The following is a 26,888-nucleotide window of genomic DNA, read 5'->3' as shown; positions in this document are numbered from 1 at the left end:
GGCGTTAGACGAGTTGTGACCGGATTGTACAGACTGACTTGGCCGCGCGCTGGGTCACTCCTTCAAGAATCCTTATCCAATCTTTCCTTCTTATAGCGAGATGCAGCAACAGATGTGTGATAGCTCCCCACGAGGCACCCAGCAGATGCATATTGCAGTTGTAAGCAGTGTGTAGAGCATAACCATGAATTGTGGTAATGATGACTTTAATTAAGTGAATGATCAAGAATATCTCAAATACTTCTGCAGTTGCGGACTCGAACGTTACAAAGCCATTCCAGATCCTGGAAGCAGTATTATCGACAATTTTATTAAGAGAAACTTCGTCTAATAAATTATACATAGAAACACCATCAGAATTAAATGAATGCCTGGTCATTCCGCGAGCTACCGAATTGAGTAGAGCTGGTTTCTCGGCGGCAAACATGATGTTCTCGAAGTCTCTCGATATCCTTTTGCAAGTAAATTCGCTGACTGCTAGTGGTCCTAATGTCAGATATTTCCAAGTTAGAAATGTCATTGGTTGTATTTGCTCCGGTGACACTTGTCTGATTTGTGGCTCTGGCGTAAATTGTATCCAGGTATCTTCGATGCGATACAACGTTGATAGCTCATAATTACATTCTCGTTCGTTGCCGTATTTTGTGAGAATGTGTCAGGAAGAGATTCTCGTTCTTTACAGTAACAGATAGCTCGCCATAACATTCCTTGGTACATCTGTAACGGAGCGCATCCCTCCGCTCCGTTCCTCCTCCGATTTTCCCCCGACCGATCATCTGTCGGGGACCGCCGAAACAACAGCCGGACAACCGCCGACAACAGGCGGAGTGCGCGGCAGTGGCAAGAAGCATTTATGCCTCTTTTTTTAAGTATTACGATACGCGAACTCCGAAAATATGTGTGTTTTCGTGGTATTTCCTCGCACCGCGCCACGCGTCGCGCCACCAAGCGCTAGCGCACTCCGTACCGCACCGTACCACCGAGCGTAAATGCGTCCTGCGCCGCACCGATGCCGCGCCACGCAAGCGAGCGAGCATCCCGCACCGCGTCTACAAGCGCGTGACCACCCCCGCACCGCGCCGTTACCTTCCCACCGAATTCCTTTCCTACTCTCAAACATCCCCCGCTCCTATTCCTTCTAATCCCCAAAAAACCAATTATAACCGATCCTTTTTTCCGCTCCTGGGGAGAGAGATGCTAATTCCGAGATCGACCAATCTGACCGATCCGACCGAAAATACCGAGGTCGATCTCGGGTATAAAAAGGCATCACTCTCCACAGGAAATCGACTCCTCGTTGACTTCCTCGCTCGTTTTCCGAGAGCCCGTCTCAAGGAAGCGAGCATCCGAAATCGGTAGCAAGCCTGAGTTTTGTTGGGGTCCTCCCCAACGCGCCAAGTTCGCTTGACCTGGCCGAAAGCCGTATCTCCGTACCTCGCACAGCAAGCCGAGAGTTGCTGGGATCTCCCCAGCGCGTCGAGTTCGCTCGATCCGACTCCGCTGTTCCCGAGATTTCTCTGCCGGGCATCGGAATTCTCCCCGATACCATCGTTCCTCTCCGAGCACCAGGGTACCTGGTCGGCCGAATACACTCGGCACCGCCGCCTTTTTTTCCGCACAGTTGGGGCTGGTCGAGTTCATTCGGCATTCATTAAGACAGACGAGGAGCGCACCTCCCGTCAGCCGAGCCCTCTCGGCAGGGAACGGGCACACCCGTTTTTTGATTTAAACGATCCGACGATCTCGCGAATATCTACCCTCGCGACAACGCCCGCGACACGCATGCACGTTTTAAATCACCGCTGATTTAAAGGTCCGCGACGAACACGTGCGACACCGCCGCCGCCGCGCGCGCCCCGCGCCACCGAACTTCGCACCGCAGTATCGCGCCGACCGCCAGAGCGATACCTCATTTGTATCCAAACACTATCCGCGCGCCGATCGCCGTCTCGCTCGTTCATGGCCACGACCATTGACGCAAAGATTCGGTGCATTCCATCGCACCACTGTTAGTTGAATAAATCATTGTTATTTCTTATAATTATCGCCTAACAACTTGATAACCAACTTTCTGTCTCCAACGTCTTCGCTTTCCCTCCTGGTAACCGACTGACCGCTCTCCGCGCGGGAAAGCGAGACCGTTTTACATCTAATTGTAACATCAACTACATTTAATAAAAAAATAGCTTCTCCTGCCACTACAACCATGTATCCTGGCTCTTTCATTAAGCGGTAAGCAAATTCGTCGGGCTGTAACGTCGCGAAAGACAGAGTATTAGTAATTACTTATCTTTCGAGATTACATTTTTGTTGCATTACATCATAATAAAGAGACTTCATCTGAATTCGTACGTGTTTTTCTACGTAGACAAACTTAGAATTCATGCGAAAATGTCTAAATTGTTGTGTTTGGGGATATGGCCACGATTTGAGATAGTATCTCCCTATTTTGTTTCAAGTATAAACAATTTCGGATGTTCCGTATGGTACAGAATATAAATAACTGCACAGAGGTTGTTCCTTGGTTTCGGTTAAGGCAAATATGATATCTTGTGTGATAAGACTATAAATGATTGGTGACGTACCATCTGAGAGTTGCTATTCTGGATCTTTGTTGCTGGTCTTTCGTATAGAATATCGTACTGATGGAAATCGCATGACGTGGTAGGCACAAGTTTCCAATATGAATATCCATCCATAGAGTCGATGCAAAAAGTTCTTTCAACGAGCAGATGATTCCTGATTTTAACATTATCTTTCCCGTTTCCAGTTATACGGGAACATTTGAGGTTTTTATAGTAATTTTCGCAGTCCCTTGCACAATGATGTTGTCCCAGGTTCTGTAAGGATCGGAATACTGCACTCTCTTGCAACTGTCATCCATATTGATGCGTCCGGCAAGAGTGAATCTGCGTGTAGTTGTTTGATTTGATCTCAAACCTTGAATAGATTGTTCCAATCCTATTGATAGAAATCCGTCTTGAAGCATTCGAAGTCAAATGATATATCCAGACTCGTGCACGTACAAGGCATGTCCATTTTGCACTATAAATATATGCGAATGCATGCCACAATGATAAATGGTGATTTCCACTTTACACTGAATCACTTCGGCATAGTTGTATTCGGCTGCAATAGTTGTATACGTTTCTGTAGTATTGGGTTGATGCACGTTAATTCCACACTCTCCCATGTCGAGCAAAGAGATAGTTGAAATATTTAAATCCTGTTCGCCACAGTCAATTAGCGAGATAACTGAATTAATAGAATTAATAGAATTAATAGAGTCATGGTTTGTAACAGAACATTATAATATATATAATATATATATATAACAGACAACATTATGCACAGTGTATAATTTGCTATCAACTCTGTATCATTGTCACAATTATTATTTTATTGTTGTAGCCCGGATTGGGTTACAAGATTGTAATTAGGGAAAGTCGGGTTCGCCGAGGAATTAAAACTTAGGAATTAAAACTCCGAACAGGATCGTAGATGGAAGGTTCTTCTGGCCAAATATTATTATTCACTTTCATTAAGTAGCTGATTTATTGGTACGGCTTCTTGACAATGTTTCGTGTGAATCTCACTATTACTGATAACGACTGGTCGTGACGAAGTACAATTGTCTTGTTACGTATTGTGACTGCCTGCTCTCGGTGATTTAGTGACCGTTTTTATAGTATTCTAGTAGTGTCGCGTTATAATTCTAAATCGGACCATATATGGTCAGAACGACGCGCTCTCGCAAATTCCTTGTTCGCGCTCTGCTTTGGAATTTGCAGACTTGGTTTTGCATGCTTGCATTTCTGGCCGGCGTTTCCATAGCAGCGGCTATTCCGAGATTCGAGAATGATCGGATGAGGATAAGATATAATATGATAAGTAATAGCATAAATAATGTAGGAAATAATTCGGGCTACAACAGTATGAATTAAATATAATAGAGGTAATATAACTGCAATCGTGAAACTAATTAGTATAATGAATATTCACTAATATAATTTACGAGATATATTACAGATAATTGTCGACGTCGGGTTCTAAGTCTTATATCGTCTCTTCACTAGGAGGGTCTCCGCAATATCGCATCCAAACGAAGCTTCTTATGCCGAAAATAGAAGAAGAGAACAACTTTAGAGAGGCCTGCCTCGAAAATTTTGTTTATACATTTATCGTGTTCATCAATACATTCCAAACAAGATGCTATCGGTTGTGTTTTCATTAATATACCGTTACAATACTGACATCTAATTTGTAATAAACTTAGATGACGCATTGATACAGCATGCCCTCGGGCAGAGAAATACATCGATTCCTCTTTGATTTTTATAATCTTCACAAGTTCTGAACCCCTCGCATTTGAAGGCTGCAATAGTTTTAGACCCGATAATGTTCAGCGTATACATTTATCAATGGCCTCGGATCGAAACGATTATAATCGTAACCAATCATATTGGAAATAATTAGATATAATTTTCTTGCTAAGATATGTCAGACATGTTTTATTACAAATTAATATTCAATGATCCGTGTTCGTTATATGAAGATGGTTCACATACGAGGAGACATACGTTAGCACGAGATTTGAATTATTATCAATCGTGAATTGTTTAATAACCAAGCAACTACTGTTGGGTTTAGTAATGGCAGTTCTTTTAGTTTATAGATTATAGCGGAGTTTGTACTTTTAATAAAAATCTTCAAAATCTATAACTTCTAAAGCATTTAAATTATTTACACGAAAGAAAATAGAATCGAATTTAAATTCGTTAGTAAATCATTTCTTATAGTTTTGTCCCTTATTTTCATAATAATGATATTTTTCAAAACATTCAACGCAAGTCTGGTTTTCATAAGGAGATTCCTACAAAGGACATATTTATAATATATTTTCCTTCTCAACAGGAAATAAGTTCTGTGGAGAAGTAATGTTCATAAGATGTAGCTATATCAGAGCCATAATTATTAGTCAGAGGTTTACACCTTGTACAAATAATAGTGTGATCCAAATTTGTAAGCATTTAGAATTTTAAAACATGTAGCTAAATCGAGTCCGGGAGTAAGGTTTAACAACTCGCAAGGTTCGTATTTTTCATTGATTATGCCCTTCACTTTCTTAAAGTCTATACCAATTAAAGAAATTCGGTAACTCTATTTTCGGTGACCACATATAAGAGATTCTTATATACATTGTAAAAATAGGCTATTTAATTTTGCAATCTACAGAGCCAATTGCTCTTCTTCTGAACTTTTGAACTAATTATATTCAGAGTATGTGAAAGAACAACCGAGGCATGAAGAAGCGAGTCTGGCTTCTCCGAGCTCAGTCAAACAATAGCAAAAAAGTGATCTTAAAGAATAGAGATTGTAAACAAACAATAGATGGCCAAAATCTGGCTCCGTGTAGGGACGATAAATGGCAAACTTCGTACTCTAGATGAAAATGACAATCATACGTATCACGAAATTGGTAACAGGTGAATAGATCTAATTCGGAATTGTTATTTAATGCTGTGGAGAATCTGTAATTTTGTATGATCCCGAGTCTCATTCTGTTTTAAGACTCTTATTTCAAATCGTCTGTATCAAGTTTCAATTAATACTAATTAATATTAATTAAAATTCAATTACCTTCTTTTGGCTAGCTATAATACATACAAAACTTTTTCGAAAGAATTATTACAGGTAGGCGTCAATCTTGTCTTCTAAATTATTAAGCTTTTCTTTCTTAAATTTTCGGGTTAATCTAATATAATCTGGGTACACAGAAGTACAAACAAGACGTGAAAAAACAGGTTTAGTTTCCACGAGTTTTTTCGAACAACAGTATAATTTTGTTTCAATATATAATAATTATTTGACAAAAAGTTATCAAAGTAAGGTTTATGATATCTGGAAGAATGACAAAATTCACATTCTAAATATAACCCGTAATCGTATGTTTTGCGAAATTTAAAACAGGTTAAGATGTCTAACTCAAAGTTTAACAATTCAATGAGCCTCATATTTTAGTATTACTCCGTATCTCATTAGAAATATACGTTGAAAATTTCGTTAATGGGTATATTGCGTGCAAAATATTCTATCTTTCCGGGTTCATCTTTATGGTAGGTGTCAGTTTATTGTTTATAGAAGTCAAGCTTATTAAGACAAGTTTGACAATAAATAATAGGTCATGTGTTTACTAAGAGAGCTTTACACAAGTAAATCGTAAATATTCAACATGATCTTCCGCAAGTATATGAAGTGACCAAGAGGGATTCACTTTTTCAGACTACATTTTGAACAGAATACGTAGTATTGATATAGATATATCCATGATCCTCTATAGCACGTAGGTAACAGATCGTCAAATGTTTCTAAGAGTTTAATCTTTCTTTTATTTAAGTCTTTATTTAAATCTTCGCTACCTATTGGGAACGTTAAGCTAAAATTAATATTTAATATAAATCATTAACGGCGCTTGTAATTGTTGAATTGTAAAACAATAGATAATTTACAACCAAAGATAAGAATTTTTTCCAATAGAATACTTTCCTTATTTATTAACATGATAATTAAATGGATTTATAAATAAGTTCAGATAATTAGAGCCGTAAGAGTCAAGCATAGAAAGTAGAGTGCGAAATAATTTTTAACAAATCTTTAATCAGACGTTTCGACCCTCCTTCGGATCATTTTCAATGAGTGCCGTACATGATGGATATAATTTCAACATTATAGCCGCCATGGAGGAGGGATGATATCTCGGGAGACCTTGTTATAACAGTTCCAAAGCTGATGTTGGAGACGCTATGTAAAAATGTTTATAAAAGAGAATTTGTCAGTGAAATTAAAAATTAAATGTAATTTCACAGTAACAATCAAAATTGAGAAAGATAGAACTGCTGAAACCATTCACCCCGGAGATATCGTCAGAACTGAATGATTTTAATATAAAACACAAGCAAATGATTAATGGTTGTCATAATACATGATCAATAATAATGAAGTGTCTATCATGGTCAAAATTATAAAAGTCAATAATATAAAAATAATTAATTCGTGAACATTTTACAATATGAGATGATATTGTGGAGTAAACCGACAAAGAACCATGTCTTAACTGATAATAAAATTAAATAACAAAAAATAAAAGCTGAAAGTCGAGTTTGTTATGAAAAGAGGTACAGATTATGTTTTTATATTATTAAGCACAGGAGTGTATGCGAGACTAAGAGACTCTGTGTCCGTTTGCAAATTTATGCCGTTAGTTTGTTATTTAATGTGCACCATCTCTGAGATTAGTCTTTTATTATAATTTTTTTCTGTGTCCAGAACTCTCACACCTCCCCAATCGAAATCATGCTTTGGTTTATCCTATGGTCAGTAATAACAGAATGTGTGCCATGACATGTTCCATTTGATATACCTCCGATGTTTACTCATCGCAGTTTTTAATTATCTACCCGTTTGTCCAACATATAATGCATTACATTGCATACAATTTATTTTGTAGACAACATTTTTTTGTCGAACAGTGGGACGGGATCTTTGTGCATCTTAATTAATCTATTAAGTTAAGTTTGTTAAAGCTGAAGATTGCTAGTTTATTATCCGTTTCTTTCAGGATGTTCTTATATTTTTCGGTGAATAAGAAGGGAGGGTGTGCGACGGGGCCCGACCACGAACCAGTCGTGAAAACTCGTAATTATTTTGCGAAAAAATACCACCTCAGTCATTAGAAATCGAACTTGGATCTCCTGCTTACCGGACAGACATTTTATCTCTTCGACTACCGAGGCATGTGATGATATTTATCGCAAATAACGTGTTTAGAATAACACGTCAACAATACAATGATACACATATATATGTATATTACAATATACATATATACATGTATTCTCTCAAATCTTCGCGACCGGTACTCTAGAGAAATGATAGTCCTATTCTCTCGATGGATGCAGGTCGGACTGCAGCGGCGACACCCTCCAACGCCATTGGCAAATATACAAATAATCCTCCTGGAGTACGACAGAAGAGATTGCATCAAGCATGGCTCGAGCGTCCGAATAAGAAAGGAGGGTGTGCGTCACGACGGGGCCCGACTACGAACAGTCGTGAAAACTCGTAATTAACATCCACACATTCTGTTATTACTGACCACGGGATAAGCATGATTCAAAAGCATGATTTCGATTGGGGAGGTGTAAGAGTTCTGGACACAGAAGAAAATTATAATAAAAGACTAATCTCAGAGATGGTACATTAAACAACAAACTAACGGCATAAATTCGCAAACGGACAGAGAGTCCCTAGTCTCTCATACACTCCTGTGCTTAACAATATAACATAATCTGTACTTCTTTTCATACAAACTCGACTTTCAGTTCTTACTTTCTGTTATTTAATTTTATTATCAGTTAAGACATGGTTCTTTGTCGATTTCACGGTATCGTCTTATATTATAAAATATTAACAGACTAATTACTTGTATATTATTGACTTTTATAATTTTGACCATGATAGACACTCCATTATTGACCATGTATTATGATAATCATTAATCATCTGCTTGTGTTTTATATTAAAGTCATTCAGTTCTGGACGATATCTTCGGGGTGAGTAGTTTCAGCAGTTCTATCTTTCTCAATTTTGATTGTTTTTTACTGTGAAATTACATTTAATTTTTAATTTCACCGACAAATTCCCTTTTATAAACATTTTTACATAGCGTCTCCAACATCAGCTTTGGAATTGTTGTGACAAAGTCTCCCGAAATATCGTCCCTCCTCCATGGTGGCTACAATGTTGAAATTATATCCATCATATACGTTTCCAACCATGTAACATCGTCTATGGTAATCATACGGCACTCACTGAAGATGAAGGAGGGTCGAAACGTCTGACTAAAGATTTGTTAAAAATTATTTCGCACTCTATCTTCTGTGCTCCTATGGCCCTGATTATCTGAACTTATTTTTAAATTGAGGAGTCCTTATATTTAAACTTTTTGTTTTATGGCTTTTCAAATATATTAAGTTTAATTTTTAAAGGAAGATTCTCTGCGGTGGTCTTACTAGAAAGTCGAAGGTTAGCCTTTCGTGTATAATGAATGCAGGATTTGGTAAGGTGTCTAGGTTGATTTTCTGTGTAATGTGATCGGAGAGAAATTTCAAATGTGTGATCGTACATACACTTAGAGGTTTTCGCGTAATAAGTCCTAAGAAACAGCCCTTACAGACAATTTAGATTTGTTCAGTACCGTCGGATATAAAATGAGAATTGAATCTGTGGAATTTTCTTGTTGTTATTGAAGCAGGTGGTAATACATCATGCGCAGTGTAGTATGTTAGTATGAAATTCCAGGAAGCCTTGAAGTCGACAGCAATATGCAACTTGTAAACAACGGTAAGCTTCCGGAATAATAAGTGATTTTGGCTCAATATGGCCAAAGTGGATGCGCCCTCTGGTTGGAATGGCATCTAGTTGAAACGCAAAATTTCGTTAGTCACAAATCTCAACCAGGTTCAACATGAGCGATTCTTAATTTATTAGCATGCACGGTGTGTAAGATTTTTCCAACGACAATCATCATATTTTAATTTCCTAAAATTTCTTTAATTAAATATGATCCTGAATATTGGGCTGAAAGCTTTCCTTTCTGAGGTTCTTTTAGCAAAAATACATATTGTCCTGCTTTAAATTTGTCATAATTAATTTTTTATCATAATAGCATTTACTTCTTTCCTTAGATTGAATAAGGTTTTGTCGAGCATTATTCTGTATATCATGCAATTTATTGAACAAATGTGTAACATAATCTGTATATATTTGTTATATGTATTGATTTTCAAATTCTTTTATAAGTGGGTAGGCAGAAAGTATTCGTGCTAATCGACCGAATACTAATTCATAAGGAGAATACTATGTACCTTCGTGCACATGGTATTATACGAAAATGTGGCCATTCTATAAAAGAGATCCCAATCTTCTTCGCGATCAATTTGAGTTGTTACATACTCCATAATAACATAATGAGATCTTTTGAGTAAATCGTTGGATTGCGGATGATAACCTATTGTTTTGAAATGTTGTATTCTGAATTGCCGAGCTCAATTCCTCATAAGAGACGAAAGAAAGTTCGTGTCTTAATCAGTAAGAATGGCTTTAGGAACACTATAAATGCATACAAATTCATTAACAAAGGCATAGAATTATAAGTGATTTCAGCGTTATCACAAGATATTTTGTTAATAGATCTTGCATTGTCAACAAATAGCGATTTCCACAGAATATATTGGGTAATGATCCCATAATGTCTAGCGCAACCTTATCAAATTTAATAAGTAAGGAAATTAAAATATAATTTTTTTGAGAAGATTTTACACTAGTTCTTTCGTACATAAGATTTTCATATTTCGGTAAAAGTCCGTGTTTCTGTTATATTATATTCTATAGCGCCTTTATCATGGGGTATCATTTAGTTTGACAAAAATCACATGATTATCCAATTGATCGACTAAATTGTCTCGAATGTCTTATATTATTACTTCACTTGATTCCTGAGAGAAATATCTCATTTCGTATTCTACTTGCTGTGACTCTGGATTATTTCATTATTACTTTCACTAATTGAATCATCTATTTCTTCATCAATTCATTTTGTTGATTCTTCAAGTTCCTTGATATTATCGTAGTCAATTTCTGAAGACGTGATTATTTCTTTAGACACATCCGACGGATCTAAACGGTGTCTGAAATGAAAATCTTTATACAGATATCGTTATTGAAGAACACGAAGATATAAGTGGAGATAATTTAAAGGAAAACGAGGCTGGAATTGATGAAGAAATAGATGATTCAAGTAGTGAAAGTGATAACGAAATTTTCGGTGCTGAAAACAAAGATTCGTCAGAAGAGCTTTCAGGATTCGTTTAACATTTCTAAAGGCAAGATTATATATGTTCCGGAGAGTTTCTTGATAATGCATCAGCATTATTATTTAATAATCCCTTCTTCTATTGAATATCATACTCATACTCGGATAATTTGGTACGTCATTTCCATAAACAAGAAATCTTTCACTGAGTGAAGCCACACTAAAGATTTGTGATCGGTGTAAATAATAAATTTTCATACAGATAAGATCGAAAATGATTAACATAATAAACAACTGCGAGATATTCTTTTTCAATTGTGGAATAATTTTGCTCAGCATTATTAAGAGTTCGGAAAGTAGACTATCGATAAATCTTTTCCGTTGATATTTTAACTTGATACTTCTCCGATCGCGTATTCAGATGTCGGTTGTTAGATGAAATGATTTTATTAAAATCATGATATTGCAAAATTGGTTCATTGCAAATTTTAATTTGATAAAAGCTTCTGCTTATGGTCATTACCAATCCTTCTTTAAAAGGTCTATGAGAAGTTTAGCGATCTTTGAAAAATTTGGAATAAAACGGCGATAATATCCGGCGAGCCGTAAAATTGTTTAATATTTTTTGGAGTTCTTGGAACTGGAAATTTTATTATTAATTTAATTTTATCCGGATCTGTTTAACACCATCAGAGCAAATTATGTGACCTAAATAGGCAACTTCTTTTCTTAAAAATTCACATTTATCGAGTTATACTTGCAGATTAACATTTCTTAACCGTTTCATTAATCTATTAAAGTTTATTTCGTGTTTTTTTAAAGATCACGATAAATTACAATATCATCCATTTAAACAAATAATTCATTTCCTTGAAGCCCAGACAATACGATATCCATAAGTCTTTGAAAAGTCGATGGTGCATTTTTGAGTCCAAAAAGCATTCTTTTAAATTGATAATGTCCATAAAGAATAGAGAAAGTAGTTTTATGAGCGTCTTTCGCCGACATTGGTATTTAGTGAAATCCGGATGCTAAATCCAATATAAAAAAGTATTTTGCATTACCTAATTAATTTAAGATATCAGAAATATTTAGTACAGAATATGCATCACGATTGTTTTCTCATTTAAATTTCGATAATCAATTACATTCTCCATCGTTTATTTATTTATTTCTAGCGGAGTCCGGTTTCTTCGAAATGATCTAAATGGGAGAGTTATAAGGTGAATTAGAGACTTCGATTAATCCATCATGTAATAATAATTTTTGCACTTGCTTATCAATTTCTGTTTTGCACTGGAGGAAAGCGATACTGCTTTGTATGTATAGGTCATCATTAATCGTAGGAATAAAATGTTCTCCGGTATTTGTTATTCCTAATTTCTCATGAGATAAATAAAAGCAATCAACGTGATTTTCGATTTTCTCAATATATTATCTTTTCTTCATTGAGATGATCCAGTCGTAACATAGAAATGCCCCTTGCTGGGCACGAGGGGGCTCTCCGTTGGGCTTTATCTTGGATTCCTGTTTATCCAAATATAATCGGAGATATTGATTTTTCTCTATCATTGAATTCTATCTCTTCGTAATTATGTATATCAGCGATATCAGTATAAAAATCAGGATTATCGAAAGGCTGAGCCATTGTGTGCCCTCGGGTCCCAATAACACAATTCTCGGATTCTCTTCGACTTTCTCCTTCTTCAGGGGAGGCGTCGGCGGGCCTATAAATTCTTTTAACACAAACTTCATGAGGTTTACTCATAGCTTCAACACAAGATTTATTTTCAGAAGCAGAGGTATGAACAGTGATCTCAGTGATCTTATTTGTATACACACGACATCGATTTTCTCCTTCTTCAGGGGAGGTATAAGCTATAGTTAGAACCTATAGTTTTCTTTATTCTCAACATGTAGATCTATGATGACTTTCTTTACTTTATTCGACTTTAACTCGGGAAGGTCTTCCACAATCTTTTCCCTATATTTTCCAAAATTAGCACGATTCATAGAGATAGTTTTTTGTTTATTATTTAATGTCTTCTTTTTACTATTTATTTTTTTCCTTATGACTTATGTTTGCGAATTTGAAGTTCGCCACTGTGTCCTCGAATCTCAGCAGCTCCGAAGTCGTTCACCGTATGTCCTTGGATCTCGGCAGAATCTTTTCGGGGAGCAGTCCCTCCAAATCTCGCGGATTAAAAATAGCGTAGTCTCTAGTCTCTTTACTAGTCTCCTTATTAATAATCCGGCGTAATTATTCTTAACTTGCTTGAAGTCCTCCAATTCTATGGTAGGCACTTCTACTAAATGATCCTCTTCAGACGTATTTACAATATTTCAATATGCTTTGTCATTTACATTTTGTACAACAGCGTCTCCGTAAAATAAATTCGGCTTAAGTTCTATACGCGGTACATATCCTTGCGATTTTTCTAGGTTTGTAACATGAAAACGGTTCTTTTCTTAATTATAACAATATTAATCTCGTGAAACGGCACTGATTCATCTTTATCGTAATGCAATAACTTATTTTTATGATCTATAATTGTTGAGCGATCGTGTAAAAATTTATTTCCAAGAATTCCGTCTTGTAAATCCAATATTATCGAGCACAATGTGGAAAAGAGTAGGCTTCCCGATAATAAATAATAAAACAGAACCGATCGTAGCTATAGGCAGGGAAGAAATTCCTTGTAATGTATATGTCTTGCTATCTTCTCACTTGACTAGTTGTTTTACACAGCTTATTTTAATTAAATTTACTCCTGAACCAGAATCAATCATAAAATAATGATTGTTGATTGTTTAAATGCGGCGCTGTAAGAATCACTATAGGGCACTTTTCTGAAGAGGCAATCGAATTTATTCTGGTAGTGGAGGAAGCATCGGCTTTTTCAATATACTGATTCCGCTTGTCGACGGACAACCTGACAGGCGTCGCATCCCGACGAACGCCTTCCATAACCGGGATGCTCGCTGCGTTTCCCGAATTCCTGGCTTTTTGAGCTTGTGTGTTATTATCCATTGCCTTTCTGTAGGGTAATTTTCGACTCTTATAATGTGTCCTGGAGTTTTATAATAAATGCAGATATTTTCTTTCGGCGAATTCGGTTCTGGCTGATCTGGAATCAATGGTTTAATAAATACATTTTGTGATGAATTATTATGTGATTGTTCGTATCTCGGATTAACAAAGTTATTATTAATATTTGAATTCATAAAAACTAGTTGCCTTCCTGTTCCATCTGCGCAAAGATGTGGAATCGATTTTTGGACAAAATGTCGTTTCCTCGAATTTTCAGTCTCTAAAGTTTTGGATAGTTGAATAGCATTAATTATAGCTTCTTCTAAGATATAATATCCTTCGATCTTGACACTAAGAATTCAGATGGAAGGCCGTTAACAAAGCTGTATGGCGCTTGTTTCTTTTGAATTTTTCACAGAGACATTCACGATACTATATAAATCTGCTTCACAATCTAGAATGGCAGCACGTAATTCTTTTACTCGAGCAATATAATCAAATAAATTTTCATTAGGCTTCATATAGATATTTGTCAGTTCTCCACAGTACTGATCTATAAATTTGTTTGGTCCAAAAATTTTCCTTAGCTTCCTTGTTAAATCAAACATTGTAGAGTATTTAAATCCTTCGACGGCAGCATATGCATGACCGTACTTAAGACCGTACTTATTTAAAATTAATTGTATTAAATGATATTCCTGATTTGGCGAGATTAGATTCTTGGCTCGTTCACGTATTTTACAGAAATGAGAAACTGATAATTTTTTACCATCGTAGCGAGGAATAGAGTCGATAATATCTATAAGACGAATAGGCGAAATTTCATTTGCGACGAAAGATCCGACGGCAACATGAGGTTCATTCCATGTTCCGACGGTAACTCGATCACTAAATATAACATTCCGACGCGCACTATTTTCAGCACGATCATTGACAAGCACTATATTTTTTGCACCATCTTGTCGAACTGATCTAAGTAATTTACATGATTTATTATATCCTGATCTATATTGCTCATCGTGGTAATTTGTTGATTTATATTTCTAGTCGCAGCTTTCATATCTGCTCGTATCCTGTCGATTTTTTCTTGTCGTACCCTTAGAGCTTCTGCTTGTTTTTTTACTAATTGTTCCTTCTCGGCGAGTTTCCTGTTTAACATTTCTATTTTTTCTTTGGTTAACATTTTTTTTGTTCTTACAAGATTTTTTTTTGTTTCTGTTCTGCTTTCAGATTGAACACTTGAACTCTGAGAACAGGCATTGAACACTTGAACTCTGTTAGAGGCATTTTGTGAATATTTAGAATAAATTCGACAATCAATTAGAAATAATTAATTATAATAACTAAAAGTTTCAATTTAACAACTCTCTCTCTTTGTTATTATTGTTCTTTCTGTCTATTCTCAATACCGTTCCTATCCCTTTTTGACCTATCCCATCGCTGCCATCAAAATTAGGATGTTACGTCTGGCGGGGAGCATTATCCAGCTTTCCGTTACGATATTCGAAAGAATCTTTTATTCATAACTTCAAATCGATATGATAACTGGAACGCCTACTTGCGGGAAACCTTATTCGACTCCTCGTATTTCGGTCGAGAAATGAGTGTCACTCTCTATTTGTTTCGAGACTACCTATGCGGCAATATCCCTGGAAAGCCGACAGCTAAGGACAATGCAAAGAGCGATTATGGCAAAGAGAGAGGAATTATCAAAAATTCACACATAAGTTGTATCAATAATGTTTATTTTGTCAATAAAAGTGTTCAGAAATGACTGCTGTAGTTTCAATATTTAACCAATTATGATCGCTGGTTTCCCTTCACAAATTGGCGACGCCTTGAAATAAGGTGGCTTCGTTTATAGAATGATCGTAGTGTAGTATGCAATAAGAATTTATATGCGAAACAGTTATTTAATCGAATCTTAAGAAATTAAATTTTAATTGCTTCTATTATTAGGGAGTTTTATATTTGATTCATACACAGATTGATGCTTGACAGAGAAGAAATCAGAACGAGTCTAATAATTAATTACGTGTCGAAATTTTTTTGAATCTTTTGTGTTCTTTTGTAATGACAAAAAAAATTTTAAACGTTGGTAATTTAAAAGAATATCTTACCATCAGGATAAGTAAATGGAAAATCATTACCTTAAATGTCGTTGTTGTAATCCTTGATAAATCAATCATTAATATTCAGCTTTGTATTATTATTTATTCCTTCTCATCTTACTATTTATCTTTTCTTAATTTTAAACTGTTAGTTCCTCTGAAGTTGCAAAATGAAATTAAAAATCGAATTGAACACAATTGAGTATAAAAAAACTTTTCTCAATTTGAACAAGAATTATTAAGTTATTAATATAATTATCTCAAAATAATAGAAAGTCAGTAAGAGATTGCAAGCGCAATTATAATTTAATTTTCACATTAATAGTTGCGATGAAAGTTATCAAAAATTCTTTAATGATTATTATTCGTTTATGATTTACTAACAGAAACAAGTTAGAATTTTTCACAAGAAATATAAAGACACAAAGATCTTCAGGATGTAGCTAAATCCTGATGCAATGATCATCACAATAAAGTTTATTAATTATGTTAGTATATAAAAGTTAGTATATAACCATAATCTATTAATAAACCAAGAAGTATCGTATTATTCGTTTGTGTTAACCTCGTTAAGATAGAATAGAAGAATAAGATAGATAGAATCATGCAATCAACAATTCATATATTCAATTATTTGTATCAGTCATTACGAATTTATACGTATTATTACTTGGTTGTTCAACATAACTTCTTATATGAATTATTATTTTATAATAAATATCATATCACTATTGATTTATCATTTGTAAGTATTGTATTCATTAATTAAACGAGTTGTAGCGATTATTCATTAATTTCGTAGGAACAGTGCGTATTTATGTTCGTATATTAAGGACAAAAAAAGCAGGCTATGATAGCTCGTGCCGTGACGCACACTTCGACACTTATACCGTACTGAAAAGTTCTCTTTTTTTCCTTAATTTAGAAAGGAAGCGGCTTGTGATCTCATCGATGCTTAAGGCGAATGAAGTGAATCTCTCATAGAGTGCAATGAAGACCCACTACTGGGAGAACGCCGGTTTTCTCCCAGCGCAGAGCACTAGTAGATAGTAGAAGAATAGACAAGAGATAGTATAAGCAGGGTACGAGAGCTGCAATCGCGTTACTAAGCGCAGTACAAATGCATCGAGCTACTAACCCACCGTAAAATAATAAAGAAAGCGGCTTGCGATCCTGTCAACGCTTAAGGTGGACAAGGTGATCCTGCCTCACGCACGGGGGCCACTACTGGAAAATCGCTCCCTTCTCCGGCGCAGAGCACTAGAGTTAGAGGAAAGAAAAGATAGAGAAAGAAAGAGAAATAGGAAAGTAGTGTATAGAGAACACGCACTCACTGTTCATCACGCAAAACTTCGATTCTTTAATTAATTTAACTTCAATTAATCGTTTCATAACCTCGCGATAATGATAGATTGAAATTTAGATTGCTTTAAGGTTATGTTGTTTGTACACTTATAATTATAGGCATGGGCGAAAACAATTCGTAATTGCATATTATTTTACACACAGTATTATAAATTCAAAGATATTCAAGCACAGTTATATTTATACAGTTATATTTAGTTTAATACCTTTAATATTCTGATTTCTTATGTATTATTATTACAGTATAACCACACAAGACAATAGTGACAGTTATAGGTTATGTTGCCTTGAGGTTATGTCGTTTTAAGGTTAGAATCTTGTCGTTCATTTATGATCATTAAAAGTTAGTAATGATTGTTTTATTCAAGATACATGTTTTATTTGATATAATTCATTCAATTGTACGTATAATTTAACAAAATATCTGTATACATGCGTATAATCATGCGAGAGAACAATTCGCGAATCTGTATCTTGATTGCGTCCATAATCTCAATACATCACAGGTGCAATCAAATATTATGTGCAATGACACAGAGTGTTTATAATTAATCAAAACTTACGGATAATCAAGAGGATTAGTATACATCCATACGTCTACTTACATTATACTGAAGAGATAACTTGGCAAGAAGCTTATTGAGGAGAGTATCTCAAGCAACCAATCAGCTTGCGCGTATATAGGTATGTTCTTCTTTTCGATCACTCGAATTTAAGTCGCGCACTGAATTTATCCAACTGCTTTGTTTAAGTAAAATATTAATTAATTTTGGATTATAATTATTAAGATTTAGCAATAATTATAATTGAATGACTGCATAAAAGTGTCAATAAGTTATTGATGAGGCTTAAGTCCTGTTTGCAATTAGTGTTATCAAAGGATGATGCAATATCAAAATTAAATTGTGACTGCTTTAATATTATACATCAGCGATATGTAAGGTATTTTGAGATGTTATGGCTAATCGTCACAAATAAAGGCAACTGGTACGCCCAACAAATGCTCTGAGGAGCGCACAATATCTCAGTCAACACTACTTGAATTAAAATTATTTAATAAGATCTAGAAAGGGCTTCTCGTCTCAGATAAGGGCGGAATGCTCAACAACTATCAAAAAAACAACACGAGGTTCCAGAGTGTTATAAGCCGAATCGTAAAAATAATCTATGACAAGCCAAATCATGAAAACATTCTAAATATGGAGACGTAAAAGTAATTCAAAGGCTATGTTCAAATTATCATTATATTATTAAATGTGTATCAAAATGTATTGAAGATTAAGTTCAATTATCAAATATCTTATCGGAAACTAAATTTTATTAAGGAGACAATTCGTTTCTTTAAGAGATACACTTGAGATATTAACTATTCACTTATTATTTTCCGATTGCTCTGCTGAGTGCTCTCCGGCGTTTCTTATATACCCCTCGAAAATCAGAGATTGCATCAGCATCGAATGTTCTAGAACGTCAGGTCACCTCTAAGTTCTAAGAAACTCTAATTATTCTTTCCAAGAATTGTTTGATTTATGATGACAGCTAACATGATCACGAATTTATTTTCCAGGAATCGTTTCATTTATGGTGACAGCCAACATGTTCGCGCGGCAAAATTCTTGGAAGCGGCGATGTCAAAGGGATGCCGTCTCTAGAAAGGAATTCGAATATACTTTATGCAAAGCAGTTTTCGTATAGTTTAGTGTGCATATAGTCAGTGCGTTTATATAAATTATACAGATCGATAAAATATATATAGATATATGCCGCACGTTAATACGTTAATACGAGCGTTGATAAAATCCGTTAATAAGAAATTATAAAATAAATTTTCTTAGATTTTCTTAAATTACGCGTAGTTAAACCTAATGATTCCAGCATATGAGCAATAAAAGCGTGCGTATATGTATTGAATCATACATTATAATTTTATAAATTACAAGTTTTAACCTTATTTAAATTATAACTTCTGGGATTGTAGAATAAGATTTATACGCGTGTATCAAATTTGCTTACTCCTATGCTGTTTCATTGGTGGAATGAATACGTATATCCAATAATAATATAATAATATAATAATAGATGCGAGTATAAGGCGTCGTATACAAAGATATAGGTTATATTTGCTTATACAAGGGATAAGGCGTTATTGATAATGTATTTGTACTGTAGTAGTTGTATACGAAAAGGTCCTTAATTATTTACTTGTTTTTATCTTTTATAGTTCATTGAATTGAATATTACTCGTTATTGATGTTCGTCAACCTATGATTACAATTGTTTATTCATACATCCGATTACTATAGATCCGAGCGTTTGCAATTTGTTTGCATTAATACACTCGAGTGGCGGATTATTAATCATTATAAATTATAATCATAAATAAAATATCAAGAGCATAAAAGCGAAAAACAGTATGTGTCAAAACATTCGTATATAATTAGTGAAAATAAATACATAAATTAATATAAGAATCTAAACAACATTAATAAGCGAATTTAATAAACAAACGTCGTTTCGACCTTATATTAGGTCATCCTCAGTGTGATAAAAATTGAAATCGAAAAATTTAAAACAAGACTTAAAATCATAATAATCCTAACGATACGCGTAAAAAAAAAGGAAAAGCTTCGTTATTATCTAACTAGGTACATTCCATTGGTAAAAATTATATAAAGTGAAATTAAGAAACCTGGTTATGTGTTAAAATTGTATAAAGACAAATATTATGCAGCATATGGCGGAGTCATCGATGGTGAAAAGAGTCGGAAAAATAAATCTTTGCCTCGCGATCCGATAAATTGTTGAAATCGATATTGCGTCAGAGCATCTATATGGATGTATCGTGGCGAATCTCCAAGTAAAGATACCTTGCTTGGACACTATGCGACGTCACAATTAGAAAATCGAAAGTTGGTCCTAAATAGTGAAATCAAAAAAAAGAAAAAACTAATCACAATTGACTAACATCAAAAAGTAATCGAACATGGATGGCAACAATGTATTAAAAACAGAATGTGATAATAAAGATGATTAGAACTATGCCAAGCAAAATAAAATACCTTGGAAACAGTCAATGGCGCAAATTGAATAATTGGAAATTACAATATGATATAATATAACGACAATATATGTGATTAACTACTGAAAGTTTGTAAGAATAAGACTAATACTGACCTTACAAAATATTAGGTGTACAAAAAATTTCTGAGCTTTTTTTTGTAAAATTCAATCTTTATTCAAAAACAAACAAAAAAATATTAATCAGCGAAATATTCCCCATTTGCACCAACGACCTTTTGCTATCTTTCGGGTAGCTTGCGAATTCCTTGACGATTCACCGGCTTCGAAGCGATAAAGTCATCAATGCATTTTCGTATTTCTTCAAATCTCACGAAATGTATCAGCCGAAATGATGCTGCAGCAACCGGAATAGGTAGTAATCGGAAGACGCCATGTCTGGGCTATACGCCGCGTGCGGGAGAAGTTCCCGGCCTAACGCAAAGATATGGTCCTGAGTCGCTTTCGCAACATGTGATCATTGTCATGAAGCAAGATCACTTTACGACGTCCTTGGCCAGTAAATGGCCTCTTTTCTTCTAATGCATCGCTCAAATTGGTCAATTTGTTGTTGGTAGCGGTCTGGCGTGATTGTTTCAGCCGGTTGTAACAACTCTAACTAATACAACACACCTTTCCAATCCCACAGAGCAAAACCTTCTTGACGTGGATATTGGGCTTTGGTCGATGTCGAAGGTTAACCAGGGTCAACCTATTTTCTACGTTTCTATTGATTTTCTACGTTTAGGGTTATCATAAAGAATTCACTTTTCCATCGCCTATAATGATTTTGTGCAGAAAATCTTTTTTCCGGAACTTTGAAAACAAAGTGAGTGCAGTGTCACGCCGACGATTTTTGTTGTCTTCGGATAATTCATGCGGAACCCATCTGCCTTCCTTCTGAACCTTTCCCATCGTATGTAAACGTACGGAAATGGTTTGCTACGTAACGCCAAGCTGTTCTGCAAGTGCTGTTCTCCTTTTCAGTTTGCGCAGAGTTTATATTCAGCAGTGCTTGCAATTCGTCCGTTTCAATCTTTTGAGGGCATCCAGCACGCGGTTCATCTTCAAGACTGAAATCTCCTTGGCGGAATTTTTGATACCATCTTTTACATATAGTATGACTTACAGCGTTCTCTCCATATGCAGCACAAATCATTGCAGTGGCTTCAGCAGCATTTTTCTTCAGATGAAACGCGAAGTGGATGGAAAATCGAATATGCTCTTTTGTTATTGCCATCGTGAACACTACTGATTTTTGAGGTTATGTGCATCAAACGCCAAACCGTATGGCATTTTAGAAGGCCAAATATCAACGCTTTAAAATCGCAAAAGGGCGGGAAAATATATAAAATTTAAATTGTTATTTCGGTTGTATGAAATCTAAAGCTTAGAACTTTTTTGTATACCTAATAAAAACTGAGTGATTAGGAGAGGAGGTAATGTTAGGAGGAAGGGGGTTTATGGGGAGAGGATGATAAATTGAGGATGGGGAAGTAATAATTAGATAAAAGATCCATGTCATTTTGCTTATTTAGGCCATGAGATTGTTTTTTAATATGAATCATTTCCGAAACTATTCTTTTGTTCCAGAACGATTCTTTGTCCAAAATTTTAATATTATCCCAATTAAACTCGTGATGCGATTCTTTTCTATGCATTGAAATAACCGAAGGGGAACTGTTGCCTTTGTTAATATCTCGGAAATGCTCATTAATTCTTCTTTTAAGTAATTTTTTCATATGGCCAACATAAGTCACATCACAATCTTTGCAACTAATTTCATATACCACTTCCAGGCATGCCATCGGATCTAGTGTGACTTTACCTGTTTTGATAAATGTGCTGAGGGAGTTAGTTATAGAATAAGCTAGTTTAAGATTAAATCTATTGGTTATTGTTGAAAATTTCTCAGATACGTTTTTGAGGAACTGAGATACGTAAGGAACTGAGAAGAATGATTTGCGAAGAGTGTAATTTTCGGAACTATCAATGGTATCCACACTGGAATCAATGTTTGAACTCTGCATTTTTCTATGATTATGTGATAAATGTTTAATTCGATTAGTTATCGTTGTAAAAATAAATTGCAGAGGGTAAGAGTTGTTCAGAAGAACATTAATGAAATTTACCAGATTCTTGATGTGGAATTCAGGATAGAAAAGAAAGACCGTTCTATCGATCATTCCGAAAATAACACCTCTTTTGTGAGCTAGCAAGTGGTGAGTAAAAATTAAGATATCTACTTGAATTGGTGGATTTTTTGTATAAGTTGAAAATAATCCTTCCCTCTTTAATTATTAGCAAGGTATCAAGGAAGCTGATACGACTATCATTCCCGATCTCCATAGTAAATTGTAATCAGTAGGTATATTAAGTCGGTTCTAACCCAGGAGCGGGATGTGGGTATGCGGGGTAACTCGGAGACGCGGGGATAAAGGAGGGGGAGTAACTGGTAGGCACGGGAAAGGGGGAATTTTTTGTCGATGATCCTTTGGAATGTACTTTTGAGGAGAAAGGGGAGGGTCTTTTTTTTCTAAGAAGAGCTGCTAGAAAAGATATTTTTTGGAAAAATTGACGTAGGAAAAGAAGGAAAGAAAAAAAAGCGCCGATACTCCAGCTGCAATAAATGTACGTGTCACAATGTGTTAATAAACAAATGTACGTGTCGCAACGTGTCAGTTTCGAACAATCTTGAAAAATCTGTTATTTAATGAAAATAATATACCTAAACAAATTGCGATTCGGAAGATTTATAATGATGTCCCGATTTAGAAAAAATAGCATTGACGACTGTCGTGTCTACGTGTCGCAGCATGGTAAGAGAAGTGCCGATACTCCGGCTGCTATAAACAAATGTACATGTACATGTTGCAACGAGTTAATTTCGAACAATCTCGAAAAACCCATTATTCAATAAAAATAATGTATTAGTCGGTAAATGGACACTTCTCCTTTCTTAATTTTTTTCTAATAATAAATACTGAAACATGCTATTTGATCAAGTCCAAGTTTTCATGTAAGAGCCAAATAAATTTTGGCAGCGACACGGAATGGAAACTATAAAAATAAATACATTACCCCTTTTCATCGATGTTACACCGATAAATAATATTCCATCATAAATACCAAGTTTCTTTTATGTTGAAAAAAACTATTTTCGGATATCGATTGATAATATTCCAACTGTTACTTTCAAGTTATGCTGTCTTTAAAAAAAAAGAGTCATCAAATCTTTTCTATCGAATCTTTTTATCGGAGAAAAAAATTGGGGGTGAAAAAAACGGAAAAACTTGGGCTGCTATAAAAAATCAAAATTGCGACTCGGAAAACCTATGACCATGCTTCGAGTTCGACAAAGAGACAACGAAATTACAGACGATATATATAGTAGATCCTTGGGCACGCGGAATCACAGTAGATCTCGGAAGTCTCAAAACGAATATCGATCGCGATACTGTGTGTGAGAAAAATAGTTGACGGTGCGAATATTGAATGTGATAAATATAAATAACGTGGAAGACATCGCGAATATAGTGGACGTGTTGGGAGACGAAGAAGAAGAAATTGAGAATGTTGGAAATATTGACATTGACATTGATATTGAAGATGATGAGCACGCGTTATTTAACGACAGTGATTGCATAAGTGATCAGAGTGAGGAACTAACGAATTATGCAGAGAAAATTGTTACGCGTTCGGAACTCCTTGAATAGTAATAGAAAACATTGTACAATACAATTTTACTATTCGGTGGTGCTCTATTGTATATGCCGAATGCATAGTTCGACTGACGGACACTGACATTGGAATAATGTATGCCATTAAGAAGTATGAGATAAATACTCTTGATGCGCTAAACGGTTGATTTTGCTCCAATTGCAATCAGTCCGTATATATAACAATGCCATGTAACATTTGCACCGCATAAGAAAAACAGATATTGTGAACAAATCACGTGCAAGTGCAAGTGCTCCGTGGGACGCAATATAATATACAAAAAATGAAACACCTCGAGCGAGTGGAACGCGAGCTGTTGGAACAGTGCAGCCAGGTCGCTATTTTGGTGGAGTGTTTCGCGTAGCTGCAACAATGTGACGAATGCATTGAGCAGCTTGAAGAACTCAGTCGTGTTAAGCGTTCTCGACTCACCGTTGGAAACAGACAATCTGTGGTAGCGAAAATCATGCGACTCGCGGGTACAAAAATTCAATTAGAAAGATGTTTTGTGTACTTTGGTGGCGAGTACGCGAGTACCAATAGAGATAATGGCTCTCTGGCGCGAAATTGATATGGCGTTTGAAAGCCGTATATTGACTGGCACGGTGATTAACGTGGACTATATTGAACCGCGATTTTTAGAAGACGCCGGTAGTATAGTGCTCGAGCGAGTGCGAGATATTGTAGAAAGACACGGTAGTGTAAAAGTGAACACCACATTCAACGGCGAGTTTGTAACGGGCGATAAACGCGCCAATAAAAATATAAACACTAAAAACAGTGAACTCTTTCGAATGTCAAATGTGAATGAATGGTACGAGCAGCACGTCATCGAACCTACGTTGGCATCGCTCGAAGAGTTTCAAGAACGCGACAGTGGATGGGCGCTGTCACGTATATTAAATTTGACAATCAATATTAATAAATATAATCCCATGCACGCGGGGTGCATCGAGTTACCGCGGGAAATCATGTTGAAGAAAGCAGTAATTAACGTGCAGTCAACGGACAATGCGTGTTTCGCATGGTCAGTGGTTGCGGTCTTGCATCTGACCGAAAGGCATATAAATCGGGAATCGTCGTATCCACATTATACGACGGTGTTGAATGTCTCCAAGACATTATGTTTCTGATGACGTTGAATCAAATTAAAAAGTTCGAACATCTCAACGACTTCTCCATCAACGTCTACAATCAAGAGAAAGGAGATATTCTCCCGATACATCTGACAACAAAAAAGATGAAGAAACATGCAAATCTGTTGTACGTGCAGGATCCGCGCAACGATAATGTCACACTTCGCGTATATCAAAAACTTGTCCCGTCTCGTGAGCTCGTAACTAAGTAAAAAAGAACACAAGAAATACTTTTGTGATTGGTACGTATGCACATTTTTTAACAAATTGTAAAATATTTTATAATTGTTAATTTAAATCCTACAAATATTAAAAAATCATGTTTTCTGTTTGCAGATGTCTACATTATTTTAATTCATCGGAGAAATTGGAATCGCAACGATGGATTGCCAAAGGATAAACGATTGCGCCATCCGACTGCCGAATGAGGACAACAAGTGGCTTGAATTTAAGAACCACTGCAACAAAGAACAACTTCCATTCATCGTCTACGCGGATCTAGAATGCATACTGCGAAGAATGAAGCCAGAGAGGGAAAACATGTCGTACACATATCAACAGCAGCACGAGATATTTAGCGTAGGATATTATATACGATGCTTGTACGACGATGCGTTATCGGCGTATTAATTTTGTCGTGGCGAAGACTGCATTGCGTGATTTGTTCGGTAACTCGAAAACTTGGCGCATCGAATAAAAATTTTGTTATCCGCGAATATCCCTAGATAGAAACGTTATCGAGAGAACAGTGGGAGACAACGCGTCGCGCTACGGTATGTCTCATTTGTGAAAAATCATTTACGTCGGACAACACGCGGATACGCGATCATTGCCATCTTACCAGTCGTTATCGCGGACCCGCGCATTCGAATTGCAATTTAAATTATTTAAACTAAACAGATCAGATTCGCAAAATTGTACACAACTACGGTTCATCGATTCGTACAAATTGTTGAGTACCAGTCTCGATAAACATTTTGAATTGCAATTTAAACTATAAAAAAATCATACTGCATTCCTGTAGCCTTTCACAATTTATCCGGTTATAATGCGCACTTTGTTATCACTTTGTTATTATATGTATTTAAAAACCGATGTATTGTTATTGGCCGATGTTTTTGAAAATTTCCGCGAAAGTAAAGTTGTATCAAAAGTTACAATCTCGATCCTGCTCATTACTACATATTGCCAGGTTTCACGTGGGACGCCATGTTGAAACATACGCGTATAAAATTTGAGTTGCTCATCGACATCGATATGGTTATGTTTATCGAGCGCGGTATACGCGGTGGCCTTAGTCAATGTTCCGGCAGATACGTGCAGGCCAATAACAAGTACATGCGTTCGTACGACCCGTCGAAACCGTCGTCGTATTTGATGTACTACGACGTGAACAATCTATACGGATGAGCGATGTGTCAATTGCTGCTCTATGCCGAATTTCGATGGGTTTGAAAACGTTGTCAACTTTGACGCGAGCGCGATCGCTCCGGATTCGCCTACGGGTTATATTCTCGAAGTCGATCTCGAGTATCTGCACGACCGACACCTACCTTTCTGTCCGACGCGCGATAAACCACCCGGCAGGATAAACT

The 26,888-nt window shown here is 35.9% G+C and overlaps 1 protein-coding gene and 2 pseudogenes across 4 annotated transcripts in view; 1 reads left to right on the top strand and 2 right to left on the bottom strand.

The window, feature by feature from the left end:
* The window catches only part of LOC105423092 (uncharacterized), a 203,730-nt gene extending 185,552 nt beyond the window's left edge, over nt 1-18,178 (bottom strand). Inside the window, exons 1-3 of one of the 4 annotated variants that reach the window (XM_089078200.1) lie at nt 17,944-17,993; nt 17,158-17,275; nt 16,055-16,170 (exon numbers count right to left, since the gene is read on the bottom strand). The gene's annotated coding sequence lies outside the window, so the exon portion shown is untranslated. Of the gene's footprint in view, nt 1-16,054; nt 16,171-17,157; nt 17,276-17,586; nt 17,642-17,943 lie in introns of those variants that run through there. The other 3 variants (XM_089078198.1, XM_089078199.1, XM_089078201.1) reach the window with 3 other exon arrangements.
* Nucleotides 4-3,305, bottom strand: LOC148936476 (uncharacterized; annotated as a pseudogene).
* Nucleotides 18,179-24,440: 6,262 nt separating the features above from the next.
* LOC148936475 (uncharacterized) lies at nt 24,441-25,412 on the top strand (annotated as a pseudogene).
* The last annotated feature ends 1,476 nt before the right edge of the window (nt 25,413-26,888 follow it).

The sequence above is a fragment of the Pogonomyrmex barbatus genome, unplaced genomic scaffold (assembly GCF_055798465.1).
Source record: "Pogonomyrmex barbatus isolate J1 unplaced genomic scaffold, ASM5579846v1 scaffold21, whole genome shotgun sequence".
Classification (NCBI taxonomy): domain Eukaryota; kingdom Metazoa; phylum Arthropoda; class Insecta; order Hymenoptera; family Formicidae; genus Pogonomyrmex; species Pogonomyrmex barbatus.
The sequence above is the reverse complement of the archived record's forward strand: the minus strand, read 5'-3'. Positions and strand labels throughout refer to the sequence as shown.